Here is a 15,273-nt window from a genome sequence, read left to right on the forward strand (position 1 = left end):
TTTGATGCATTTCAAGAACTATCCATTACTAAGCCGTTTATCTTTTATATTTTTTATTCACTTATACATTAAAAGCTATAACATATGTACATGAAAACGAACTCATTTTATCGGGATCCAATTTTGCATATAATTAGTGTGGAATCTAATTATGTGGAAAATTGGATCCCGGTGAAATGAATTTGTTTTCACATATATTACATGTTATAACGTTGCGAACGAAAAAGTGTAATAGACAAAAGATTATGAATAGTGTGTTCTTGAGCTTCAGAGATATCAAAAGTACAAAATAGAGTATTTTTGACACACTATTAGTTCAAGAACTATTCATTGAGTCTTTGTCTATTATATTTTATGTTTGTCACATTATTTAAGTTACAACATACAAAAAAAAAAATTTAATTTATCAGTATTCTAATGCCTTATAATTAGTCTTTTTACGTTGAATGTTAAATTATAAATACCGTCTTCGAATTCGATCAATAAAAATTATTTTATTATATACGCTTGATAAACATACTTAGCACGATCGTATCAGTTTTGATATAAAATAATCAGACGGTATTAAGGAAAGAGAATACGGTGAATTATTCAAAGCCGGGCGGTTGTTTTCAATATTAAATATGCAGTGAGAATAACGGCTGCTATCGTATAATGCAACGTGCGAGGAACCGATACTTAGCAGATAACTTGTGCAGATACTTCGAGCATCAAAGTCAGTCCAGTCACGAACAACTTGGCGGGTAACTTTGCTAATAACTTATGCGTGCGGTACGAAAACAAAGCAACACGTGTCGTGGTCGAGTTTGGAAAGTTCAAACGAGTCATTTTCCAGAAAAACATTTATTTAAATTTATTGATTTATAAAATAATTATGTAGGATGCATAATAAGCTGCAAAAAGTTTTGATATTCTAGCAATCAGATTTGAGCGCTCTGCGATTATTTTAATAACCCAACAAAATTATTTTCTGTATTTAGCTAAAATTTTAGATATTTTAGCAAAATTGTTCTTTCCGTGTGTACAAAATATTAACAATATATTATAATAATTTATAGACTTTTAATTTAGATTTGGCTCCGTCTTATTCGATATGTATAAATAATATGTTAGCCAGTTAGCTTATTATGAGACCTTAATGTCCTTGCTTTACAATATTATTTCACGCAGCTCGATATTAAGACTACTTTCAAGGTTCGCTGAAAGTGTTGTATATCGGTGACACATAACGAAGGCGCGGTTCGTCGATCGGAAGAAAATTCTCTCCGGAATAACGAACAACTCGGTGCGAATCGAACCCGTGGCTGTGTTAGCGACTGAGGTAAAGAGGGAAAGAGGATTGAATTTCACTCCCGCTTCGAAAGGGTGGTTTCGAGGTCGAGGACTGTCGACCGACTCCAGTCGATCAATATAGCTACAGGTGTCCGAAAGTACCAGTACTAGATGGTTTTTATTCTTGAAAAAGATATCGATGATGTACAAATTTTTCAATTTTCCTTCGAACATTTTGTCCAACTCTCTTATTTTCAATTTATTAATCAAATAATTGGAAAAATAATCCAATTATTTGATTAATAAATCGAAAATTAATAATTATATATATAAATAATAATTTTAATGATTATATTATTTAATCGATTTAGAATCTTTTTCTTAATTTAAAATATCAATAAATTAATATATCAGTGTTTATAAAGATTTTATAAATCAATATATCAGTGTTTATAAAGATTTTATAAATGACAGATTTAAAAAAAAATTTTTGATTAGACATAAAGAATTAATTTATTTAAATACAATTAAAGCTATTATCTTGAGATTAAATCAAAACAAATTTCGAGATTACTGATGCAATATTATCAATGTTACTTCAGTTATTGTTATACTTGAGTTACATTGTTTTACTTAGATAATAATAAAAGTAGAAGGAGCAAATAAATTTCAGGTTTGCTCGTTTATTGATTGCTCTAACTACAGGTATTCAAAGTGATGAACGTGAACTCATCCTATCCTGCATTTTGCTTACACATTTTGTACAAGCTTGTATGAAGTGCGTAAATTTCGGGTTTACAACAAAAACAATAAAATTTAATGGAAGTTTATTTTATTTTGATATCGACATTCACGGAAAAAAAAGATTAGTTGCAGCAGCAAAAATTTGCGTGTAATAGCTAAATTCCAGTCGTAACATATGGATACCTAACGTAGTGTCTGCGAGGTCTAATTTCCATTAACTGTGGCCTAAATATTATCATTGTAACAGACAAACATTTTGCTATTATGTCGATCTATTGATCATTGCAGCAAACGTTTTCTGTGTAGCAGACAATTTGGTAGCAAGTACAGTTTCAACAAATCATATTTAACTGTACAGACAATTTTCTTTTACACGGACATATCCGATAACTATGACAACTAATACTAAGAAAAATGCCTATTACGGTCGAAGCTTTGACCGTAATTGATAATATTATATCAGTAATCGGGATTCTCGAAATTTATTTTGATTTAATCTCAAGATAATAGCTTTAATTATATTTAAATAAATGTCAATTCTTTATGTCTAATTAAAAATTTTTTTTTAAATCCGTCTATCATTTATAAAATCTTTATAAACACTGATATATTAATTTATTGATATTTTAAATTAAGAAAAAGATTCTAAATCGATATTTCTCACATATGCGTCTAAAATAAAGATTCTTAATATGATAATTAACTTCATGCTACTGAATAAATTGATCTGTAACAGACAATGCATACTTTGCTATTATCTTATATCATCCTTATATTAGCTACAGCAGCAAATCCTTTGTATGTATTAGCACATTTCATAGCTATAGCTGCTAATGCAATTTCAGCTAATCAGAATTAGCTGTAGCCAGCAACATTTTTTTCCATGTTTGTCGTAAAAATAGCGGTTGTCATGTTAAAATTTAGATAATTTACTCTATTAATATTCCAAAAATTAATTTTTTTATCACTATCAAATAAAACATTTTATTTTTGTAAAAATAAATTAACTTGACTAATTAGATGTTATACTACTAATAATTATGGACTTACAATTATATTTGAAAATTATAAGTATGTAAAAATATCGAAGTGTGTCGTAATCAAATATCGGCGCAGTCATCTATTATAAATAAAAATTTTAAAAACACTTTCTTTTTTAATTATAATTTTTCTCTTATATATTTTTATTAATTCTTATTCTTGAATACTGATTTATATCTATTATAATTATTAATACTGACTTAGGTAATTTTAACGAGTTTTGCCTTCGATTTGTCTTCGAATAAATAGAAAATTGCTTATAAGGACCATTAGAGAATATAAGATTGAAGTGGCAGTCTGTCATATTTTTATCCTTCAATGATCCGGAAAAGAGGGTTCTTTCATGTCTTTGCTCTTCATGTAGAAAGGTTTGAAAAAGCATATTGTCTTATCAAATAACTTGTATACTAAACTTTCTTCCCACCTTGATATATTTTTCTCAGGATGCAATAAACATAACTCTTCTATTGAATATGTTTGATCTTCGCGTGACGCTTGCAAATCTAGATACAATCTGACTCGAAAATTAACATTTTCAGTTTGCAGAAGCGTTAAGTTACTTAAGAACCCATTTTTTGTGTGTTCATACATCTTTCTTATTATTTCTCTTAAGTTTTATGAAACTAATGAACATGTAACATTTACATTTACACCTTTAATTCGAATAAACTGCTGCTTAAAGAATTTACGAGGTACATTCATGTGAAAATGCATTATCTACACGCATATATTTTACAAGAGAATCTCTTGGGCGGTAGTTCGTTGAAAAGTTTTCTTTGGCCGTCTTCCGCTCTCTGTGTGATTTAGGAGTGCTAATAGTCACATAAATATCATTTTCTAAGTTGACTAGAGAAGAAAGAGGAGAGAAATAGATAACGTTCTCTAAACGAACTGCTGCGCAAGTGAGATTTAGGTCAACCATTCTCTTTTTACTCGACACTCAATGGCGACATAAATGTGCCCAATTTACAATTGAACGCGTAATCGCACAATGCATTGTAATTAATCAATAGAATGTCGTTAATGGCACATTGATATACATTTTTGGAGATAAGGCTCGTCGTCTGTGCGTAACGATCGACGCTCTGAGGAGAATAAGTAATCATCATGCACCTTGAAATGCGAAACTAGGGCACTCGCCGGCCTTGTTACATCCTGCGAAACAATGCTGTTGACAATAACGCACCTTCCACATTAAAGCAGATCCAGTATACACGCCACAGTAAAATAGTTGTGTAATAATCGTAAAATAGCTGTGTAATAACCGTAAAGTTATTATTCACAGAAGCTTCAAATATGATTTATATATATTGTACAATAATATAATAATGTTGATGCTCGCAATTTAATTACATATCCGACTGAGATATTATACTTTAATAATATAATATTAATACTTTCAGAGAAAAAGAGAATGTAGAAATCAGAAAAACTTTAAGCTTTTTTAAATTGATGTAATTGATTAGATTTTTGTTTCTGAAAAATTTTATTAATCTGAACAAGTTATTAGGTGTTGGAATTAATTCGTAGCGTTTTTTAATGAAAGAATGTTATTTATTTCACATGAGCATTAAAAAATACATTAATGAAAGTACTTCCCATCACTTGTAAAACGCTACGAATTAATTCCAACACCTAATAATATAATGTTCCATAAATATAAATAAAATATCCAGATTATTTATTGCTGTGATTTTTACTGTATCTTTAGTTAAAAAATGTTTCTTAGGCAAAAATATATTACGCAGTTAAGATAAATTGAAAATTATAGAAAAATGTAAATAATAATTTCAAATTGTTAATTTTAGCTGCAATATTTAAAAACAGAAATAGATCGAATGAATGTTTTCATTTATTTCGCGCTGAAATATTATTATATATTACAGATAAATTGGGTAATGTAAGAGATGTTAAAACATAATTATACTAACAATTAATTGAATAATAACGAACAAATAATTAATAATCTGTAGAATATACGATATTTCGAATTAGACAATTAAAATTGACATAATTAAAGTTATACATAGTAAAAACTTCGATAAAAAAAAGAACGACTATTAATAAAAATTCCAATAAAACTATTCTGTCACATATTCTGATTTTACACAGATATCGATATATTGCACTTTTATTTCTAACAAGTTATTGAAAATATTAATCTTTTTAAGCACCTTGTTTTAATGTTTACGAGAAGCGCCAACCACAGCCACTTGTTTCTTCTCATTTCATTTGCTATTCGTTTTAATATCACGCGCAATAACCGCTCGGTGTCACGATAATTGCATTTTTATTCGTTTCATCCTGGCTCCTGACGGGTAATTGACGTTCTAAGAACCGACTCGTCGCGGACAACGAAGTGCGAATGGATGGAAACGAGAGAAGAAATGCATGATCGCATATGTTCCGGATCGAGAAACTGGGTCAACCGGTGACCTTCTTGCGGTAAATAACCAGGACGATGCACACCCAGCACGGAAATTACCTGTAGTAATTTTCAGGGGTGGCCTAATGACAAGTGCAAACTCTGCAAAAACCATAATTTCCATGAATTTAATAAAAAACACGCGGCGAAGCCAAATATGAGAATGCATAACATAAAATGTTAATTCATGCTAGACGAGTATTATAAATTTAAAAAAATATAATTTCACTTTAGAATAGTAATCATAATTTTTAATGCCATTGTTAATAATGAAGTAAAAGAAATTTTGTGCATCTGTAAAAGATAATTATTTTTAAGTAAGAAGTGAAAGAGAGATTGTTCATTAATTTAATTTTGATAATGTCAATGCCTTTAAAAAGTTATGAAATATTTAAAAATGAGTAAATTTATTAATATACCTTCCTAAAATTTATATAAAATGTTTAAATTATTTTACTCGGAGAACTATATTAAATTATATCAATAATTATTTAACGAATTATGCTATGACGTCATAAACGTTTTTATCGATCGGACCGCTTATTTCTAACATTATGAAGCGACGAAAGTTGTATCATCTCATCAGATACCAAATGCCAGAGATCGCAACTTGCGATGCCTCACGGTAATTTACATAGAATTAATTCGAGAATATCATGGATCAGCGCGATGGTGCTACTGATGCTGGAGCTCACCAGAGCGCTTTCCCACGACCTCATAAATTCACCATGTACAGTAAGCTGAGAAAATTTACGAGTTTAAGATATTCGGCGGGACAAAGATTTGCCCTACCCCTCGACAATGCGTTTTATGACGACGAATGATAAATGACGACTGTTTCCTTACAAGAGTTTCATCTGCGATATACTATTCACGTTCGCGTTAAGATCGTAAATCTCGCACAAATTGGTCCTTTGTTCAAGAATTAATGTTAAAGACACTTGTATGAATGCAAAATATGTGCGTGCAATAATTGTTAATAGTTGCTTCATAATCACAGTAACATTGCCTAATTTTTCTCGTTGATGACGTCCAGAGCAAGATCTTATCTTTTCAGTGCTCGTAGCAACGATTTTTTTTCTCATTTTTTTTTAATCATACGATTTGCATGCAAATAATTGTTATAATTTTGCTTTTCAATGCAGCGTTTCTTTCGAAATCAACATGCAATTATGCTGAGAAAATAAAGTTTCACTCGACGATAATCTCATAATCACTAACGAGAATTCAGAAAATGTAACAAACATTTTTTAAATTATGTATCTCAAACGTGAATATGTGAATTATTTATCTTAATAAAAAATATTCTACAAAAAATTAGAAAAAGATGTAAATAATTGAAGCTAATTTACATAAATTAATTAAATGTACATATTTTTAAAGAGAATATTGACTCGAATTATGTATACACCTTGCTATATTAATATTAATAACCTTATGAATAATCCTATTTTTTATTTCTGAATTTGATTCCAACATATTAAATTTATCGTAATGAAGAACTGTATGCTAATCTGTAATTTCAATGATACTTAATTTAATGAGTCTATAAAGTAGTATTCGTTACGTCATTTAGTTTTGCGCTCTTCTAGATATAATCTGATTAAAAACTTAATCAATTTCGCTTACCAAGAACGAGATATTTGCGGCGATTGAAAAAAAATGCATACGACGGACTCGACACGAATTGGCTTCAATGGCGAAAAGCGAATTCAATAACGTCAGAGAACAAAGACTAAATCTTTTCAACACATAAATTTAGTAACAAAGCGTAAACGCCTTGAAAAGATGTTGAAGAGACGTGCTGCGTACGTCACTAACTACAATCTATATAAATCCAAGATTTACTTATTCATGACACTCATTCACTCCTCAGTTACGAGGTACGTTAACGTAAACTACGAGGGCGACCTCATTAAACTGCAAGCGCACGCGATTACGATTTGTCTCGCATCTATCAGATTCCTTTGAGCAACTTATCTTAAAAAAGTTAAATTACTCTGCGACACGGCAACCGGTACAATCTCGAAAGAGGATTGCGAACGTCGGGTCATTAATTATATACTTCATCCGCATTGGTTTTTCGTCAAGATGTAAATTACATCCTCCATGTACAAGAGAAGAAATAGGGACCATATAACATTCCGCTTTTTAGACTTTATGAATTTTTTCCGAAACCAATAATTCCCATGTTCTTCTCGGTAAGAAGAAAAGTTACCAAATCTTAAAGCGCAATAATAATTCATACAAAATGTTAGATTGTAGTTTGCAACACTTTTAATTTCAAGAGCATTCACGCAAAAAATGAAAAATATCGTTGCTTTACAAAAAAATCTTAAATGTAATATTAGTTTATTTATTTCTCGAGAAAATTACTCTGTTTTAAAATTAAGTTATCACTATATTTCAATTATATTTTTTATAATGTAATTATATCAAATAATAGTCGCATCATATCGTCAATCATACGTATGTAATACTTGGTCAAATGGTACTGCGGCTTCTCTCTCTTTCGCTGAATATTTATTATTTATTAATCTTCATTAGTAGCGGATATAAAGCGTATATAAAGCATCGTGCAATACAAAGTAATTATACTGTGAAACGCGAGCGCATAATAAACAACGTTGCGGTGCAAAAATTGATATGAGGGCACTTGCAATTTCCCGAATATCGCTGTGAACGAATATTCGCTACTCCAAAAGAAGACCATCTACTGTTTTTTTTTTATTCGTCAACACGTATGCGCGATATCTCGCTTTTCGAGTATTAAAACGTGTATAAACCAATTATGAAATCATGATTGCGCCAATTGTTGCCGATAGAATACGACAAAAACTCGACAGAAAGTACAGAGGTCTATCATTCAACCTTTAGAATATCGGTTCTTGCTATTATTAAAGCTCTTGTAACATTCTCGTTTTTCTTTCTGTACCTTTCGTCTCTTAAAATAATTAATTAAATTGCATTTTATACCGTGTAGATATAGGTGAAAGACTAAAAAATGCTATTAAAAGATTTCGACCAGATGAAATAAGCAGCAATAAACACAAGTTAATTATCACAGTACAAGTTTCGCATAGTGAATGTAGGGAGATAGTTACGGGATAGTTTCGCAAACAAGGCTGTGTATAAAATTGTCAAATTAACTCTTTGACTGCGCGTTTGCATTATAGTGACGTTACACGCGTTGGTACCCTATCCGTTTTATGCATGAATAAAACCACACAATCCGAGCATAAGCCGGAACGTGGCAACTCGATGACATACGATAAAAAAGGAATTTCGAGACGTGCAGTTGACATACTTTCTTTGTAGGATAATCGCTGGAGCGTTCCGAGGATAGGCATGCAAATCGATATACGTTTCCATTTTCATCCGACATATATAAACTTTTGAGATGTACAGCACAAATCTTGTATCTCATACATCTAATAATAAAAATTGGAATATTCTAGAATATTTATTAAACTAGTTCGTAAATTGCTCTTTTTATAAGATCGGATAGACCATTATGGAATTAAATATCAGGAAAAATCTACAGTTACAAAGTTTTAAATTAATTCTAAGTATGTTCATAAGCTTAAAATGTTTTAAACTTTAAAAGCTATAGAGATTTGTCGAATAACGTGAAGCTGTCTTAATTCACTTTGCAGTTAAAATAAATTTGAAATTCAGGTAATTCTCATGATACGTTCATAAAATTTTTCAACGTTATAATTCATTTCGGTCATAACTTGAAAACTTATTATTTATCACTTTATCGTGAAACATTTCCTTATTTAAAAAATGTTTCATTAGTATCTCACATTATAATTAAATCTTCCTATGATAAGGGGGAAGATAGAACATGGTTATCGCTATTGTCCACCCACAGACGAAATCACATATAGTGCAAACTATATTACTACAACATTATTACACGTAAAATTCCTTGTTATCCGGCACAACTTTAATTAACTCCCACACGCAATCAAAACTGATATTTCGCTCAAAAGGATAGCCATAATCATGCGCAACATATCAACCTACGAAGATCCGAGAAAACCGGAGATGCTTGAATTTTTCATGTGTTCGTCCACCGCAAGAGATAGAGCGGCGAAGGAACAAAAGGGTGCAAGGGCCAGTGTATGGTTTATTAGACGAGCAACGCGCTGCCTGTTCCTCGCAATATCCATCGCGATCTTTTCAGAAAAGTTGCGTGAGACAATGTTGCTCTGAAGTGATTGCGAGTTTATTGAAAAAAAAAAGATGAACAAAAAAAAATAGTGCGCATTAGATATTAGTTGCCTTTTTTGTACCAATTAATAGCACGACAAAGAATGAACGAAATTGAGCAGTGCATACAAAAGCGAAAGCGACTGTCAGCTTTTGACGACACAAATCAAATTAATACGCATCCACTCGTAGCTCTAAGCGCTATCTTTTGATAAACCCGATTACACAAGTCTTTCAGCGCCTTGCTGTTACATGTAGCAATGGATCAAGTACAGCCTAATTTTTTAGCGACACTTGCAAAAAGGAGTGTACTCGAATTTCATCAAATTTATTGAATTTTGCGATGCTACTGTAGTTTATGGCTGAGAGCACGTATTTGGAATACATCTTATTGTAATTTGATTTGTAGTGTACACAAAACGTGCTCACTTGAAATTGGCGGATGTTCTGAGCAGTTATGCTAGTTGCGATCGAAATCCGTGTGCGGAATAAATTTTCTTTCGATCTTATTGCATTCATTGCTTTTAAAGAATGAATGTAGAACCTAATGATATTTTCGAACAAAATAAAATTTATGTATAACGTTACATTTCTTTATTATATAGAGTTCCTTAATTTTTTTATTTATCTTTTTTTATTTTTATGTGCGTCGACTAAAAATTCTTTTATGAGTCTTAAAAAGCATCCATATATTAAGCTTTGATATATTTTATACTTAAAAGTATAGTATATTTAAAAAATAAAAAGTCAGTATTCATAATCGATTCTTATATTTAAGACTGTTTTAAGTACAATCTTAAAATGTCACAAACTAATCACGAGGTCGCGCATTAAGACGGTCTTAAAATAAGAATCGACTGTGAATATCGATCTGAGATTCTTATTGACATCAAATTATTAATATTGTTATAAGATCTTATATTAGTATCAATATTATTAAATTGTTTATCAATATATTACTCTAGTTAATATTTAATTAATATTTAATATTTAATATTATTATACTTTTGTTCATGATTGTATTTCAAAACTAAAAAAGATTTCGGCGCGCTATTTGCAGAATTGGAGATATATAAATTCACACTGTGAAATATTTAAGCATCAAGATTCTCGTTTTGGCCGAAAATAGGATTTCTCTCTACTTAATTTTTTTTCACTATTTTGAAATATTTATAATAACGTATATAAGAGTTATAATATCTGTACATCAAATACATCTATACAATTAAGAATAATATAAATTACGGCTTAATATGAATAAAATTGAATTAATTTATAAGAAGGGCTATTAGAGTCTAGCAAGATAACGTATGCTATAATAATAATGCTTTATTAAATTCTATATAACCGTTTTCATCGAATTGAAAAAAGGCCGAAACGTTCGTTTGAATATTGTTTATTGTATATTAATTAAAATACATTAACTGCAGCAAAATATGATTTAGAAAATACGGTTCTGATTGTACGTAAACTAGGATTTATCAGGTTTATTCCAAGTAGATTTATTTCAACTTTTTGAAGCTCAAAAACTGGGATGTTTCAAATGCTAAACAAGTTATATGATAAGATATGATTAAATAAAACCGAGTCAAAAGTTATACCGAATTGTTGCATCCTTTCTAAATGATATATTTGCGTGGGAAATGATTGTGGGATTGATTGTATTTTTGACACCAACCTTTGATCTTCTCCTGTTCAGAAGAGATTAAAAAACGAGAACCATCCGATGTGAAATTCGCAGCATTATTTGTTATTTGATCGACCTCGTTTTTATAAATCGCACTTTCTACTTTTTCACAAATATACTTGAGGATTATTATTGTTGCAGCTCAGCTTTCGAGGAAACTTAATCGCTATGTCAAACGAGTTGTCGAGTTTTCTTGCTTATATAGATGTTTCTTTGAAAAATATTTTATGAAAGGAATGGAAATAAGTGTATGAATAGTTATAACTAACATATTTTTTAATTACAAATTATAATTTGTTCTCTTTACACAGATACTTATAAACTATAAACACCATTTATATATATATATAAATTAGTCTCATTTAATTCCTTTTTTAATTTCCTTTTTTGATGTTTTGCATTATTACACAAATATTATGGTAGCTCTGTTATAATTATATACATCAGTCTGCTATTAAAAAAAATAGATATTGTGAAATTGTCTCTGAAATGGACTTTATTTGCTTCATTCTCTTGTATTAAATTCTCCAGTGGCAATTTCTTTCTCATCCATCTTTAAGAATCCGCTATTTGCGTTCGTATATTATTTACACGAACGAAGTAACAGTTTTATGCGTGAATATAATCGTGATACTCCGTTTAATTTTCCAAGTTATATGGAAAAATTATAAAGAAGTTCTGCGAGAGTTTATATAATATTTCCATTGCGCGTTTGGAGCAATTTGCAGATTCAAGAGTTTTTGTTGAACTCTCGAATGCGCGATCGTAAATAAGAAAGCTTGTGCCTCTCAAATAAGTCGTGTGTCGACACTTCGTTTTCGGATGCAGTAATAGCGCCCGACGGAAATCTGGAAAGTGCCGGGAGATATTTCGACGATCCTTTATATTCCCACGTTGACGTAAAAATGCTCCATGCTCGGACTTGCTTTTCGGGTCGATGGGAAAATTCTATATAAGGCACGTACAATTGCACGTACAATTGCACGTTGTAATACCGAGAGATGCAGGAATCTGCGAGCTCGCGAATTTGAATCGTGATTCGGAAACCAATTTGCGAAATGAGAAAAGGTGCCGTGGAAACATTACCTTTGTAAGGATACACGCGCCTGCTTTGTGGGCATCTCACTAACGGTTGCATTCTGTGTTATGTTGAATTTATTGGTTCTCGATGGCTGTGTGTAGTGGCATGTTAACATCGCTTATTGAAGTCGCTGTTGGCTTACCAATAACGAAACCACCGCTGCTTCAAAAATTCGGTCACGATAGCTGCGCGATTTTCATTTTAACATAGCTCAAGTGAGCAGCTGCTTCCGCTTTAATTTGTGTTCGAAATTAAAAACATATAAGATGTAATTCCAATTGACAATATTAAATATTATTATCTGCCAAAACATATTAATTGATTTTTTCATATATATATATATATATATATATATATATATATATATATCTCAATTTATTTTATAAATGTATTCCTAAATTAACGTTATTGTTTTACGGTCGTTTATGAAACGAGGAAATGTAAAATTTAAAATTATGAACGCAAATTAAATGTGCGAGAGAAAAGACTTTAAGCTCTCATCACAAATGTATGCGTCCAATCTCGGTTATTATTCAACAATCGCAAAATGCGGTTTCGCTGATTTTTTTAATTCATCGACGGTCATTTTCACATGGTGCATGGAAAATGACGTTTTAATTAAATATGCGGAAAGACATTTCTGCGGTATAATATTCATTATTTAAATTTTGTTCATCTAAAATTATTTGAATTAAACTATAATGGAAGAACTTTCTAACAAAACTTCTCGAATGTCATTTACGATAGAGCGAACCAGATGCCTGAAAGACGCAAGTCATTATATCTATTGCAGGAGTCTATCCGCAAGAATCTCTCTAAGTCTGTATCGGAATTGATATTGCATTATCGTGTATTTCCTCGATATGTATTCTCTCGTGACTACTCAAATTTGTTTCGTTTATTGATAAATTCTCGAGGAATAACTGATCGAGAAAGTAAAGAGAGGAATCGTTATTTCAGAATAAATATGAACGGAAGGCAATATATAGATTAAAATAATATCGTTATCGCTATAATAATTTGTGTTACATTAGTTAGTTGACACTCTTTGTATTTAGACTGTAAGTTCATACAAAATCACGTAAAGAAGTTCCGCTTCTTATGTCGTCGCAATAAGGACAATAAGGCATAATAGAATATCGCTGGAAACAAGAAAAGTTTCGTACAACTACAGGACGTCTAAATATATAAGCTCAAAGCTCTTTATGTCACGTGTTTAAAAAAGAGAATCAGTTTAAGCAAACGTATTCATGATGTAAATCTAGATTATTTGAAAAAGACAATTTTGAACAATTTTTGTAATAAAATGTTTAAATATTCGTTTAAAAAAACGTTCAAATATTTAAAAATATTTTAATGTTTTTTACTTGTTCTATTGATTGTTTAATATTATTAAATAATAAAATTTTTCCTATCCACCATAAAAACTAAGTATTTCTAGACTTGTGTTGAAATGAACTTTTTTTTAAAATTTAGTCGATGGAAATATGTGGGAATATTCTAAAATATTTGACACTTATTCATTTACATCCTGTATACAAAGTGAAAATATGACAATACATATACTCCGATTTAGTATTGAAACATAATTTCTCATAGAACATTGAAAATAATTATTTCTATAATAATTATTCTGTGTTTTCGAGATATACGACAATTATAGCGCAAATATAAACTCTCTTTACATTCGACGGTAATAAACAAATTGTAATCAAGTACACATGTTTGAATGACAAAACGTATATTTATAATATTAATCAAAATATAACATTGAATACATTGTGTATTATACATGTAAAACTATATCTACAAAATCCTTTCAAAAGGTGCATTACTCGTGTCAGCGCTAATTGCACAAACCGCCGCGTTTACAGTCGCAAAGTATTGCAACCGCTGCCTTGATAGACCTAACGTCGGATTTGGGAATGCTAACTCAGTAACATAGGAATGTTACTCAAATGCAATTAAAGGATTCCAATTTACGAGAAGATTAACTGATAAATCAAGCGAATTCGATCGCGCGATAAGAAAAGCGTAAAATACGTAGCGCGACGCAAATGGAACGGCTGGTTCCCAGCTGTGTGAAGGACGACTAGCATTGAGCTCCGAGTTTAACTCTGCTTCGCTTGTTACGCGTGTAACTTAATTACGTATCGTATACTCGCGCTCAGTAGAGACTGACATGAAACAAATCTCCACTCTAATCTGCGACCGGGGCAACCTGTTACTTAGCATGAAACTCGCCAACTTATATCAAGTTGGCGCGGGCCGACCGACCACGGAAACCACCAAGCATCATCCATCACTCGTCATCTATTACCTCATTAACTTCCAGAAAGCAAACAGCTGCATTTTGCAGTAAATCGATCGTTATCGAATTCTGGCAATCTCAAGACACAAAATTATGATTTATTGTCATCAGCTGTTACTTGGTTAATTAGAAGAACATCTAAAATTTAATTAAAAGCATGTTTATGATGACGGAATTTATTTATTTATTTTTTTTTTCAAAGAAGCTGTTCAGTTTACGGATTATCTCCGTGTCTTGATACATCGTTAAATGCCAACGTTGCATGTTTATGAAACATTGGCATTTAACGATGTATCAAGATACGGAAATAATCCGCAAATCACGTGGCTTCTTTGAAAAAAAAACTCCCGTGGAAGCTTAAAAGTATAATTTATTTTTTTATTTTATTCATTTTACTCTTATAAAATGGAAATTACAAAATTACAGAAAGTTATCGAAAAATCTATTAACTGTCTAGTTTCTTATTTTTTCGTTACAAACAAATTTTATACGTA

The 15,273-nt window shown here is 30.8% G+C and overlaps 2 protein-coding genes across 8 annotated transcripts in view; one reads left to right on the forward strand and one right to left on the reverse strand.

Moving 5' to 3' along the window:
• Positions 1 to 15,273, reverse strand: part of Fife (regulating synaptic membrane exocytosis protein fife) — a 173,474-nt gene that overhangs the window by 157,088 nt on the left and 1,113 nt on the right. The window lies entirely within an intron of this gene.
• Positions 1 to 15,273, forward strand: part of LOC105150938 (Coiled-coil domain containing 56) — a 162,563-nt gene that overhangs the window by 125,831 nt on the left and 21,459 nt on the right. The gene's annotated exons all lie outside the window — the stretch shown is intronic.

The sequence above is a fragment of the Acromyrmex echinatior genome, chromosome 2 (assembly GCF_024713525.1).
Source record: "Acromyrmex echinatior isolate Ae372 chromosome 2, ASM2471352v2, whole genome shotgun sequence".
Lineage (NCBI taxonomy): Eukaryota > Metazoa > Arthropoda > Insecta > Hymenoptera > Formicidae > Acromyrmex > Acromyrmex echinatior.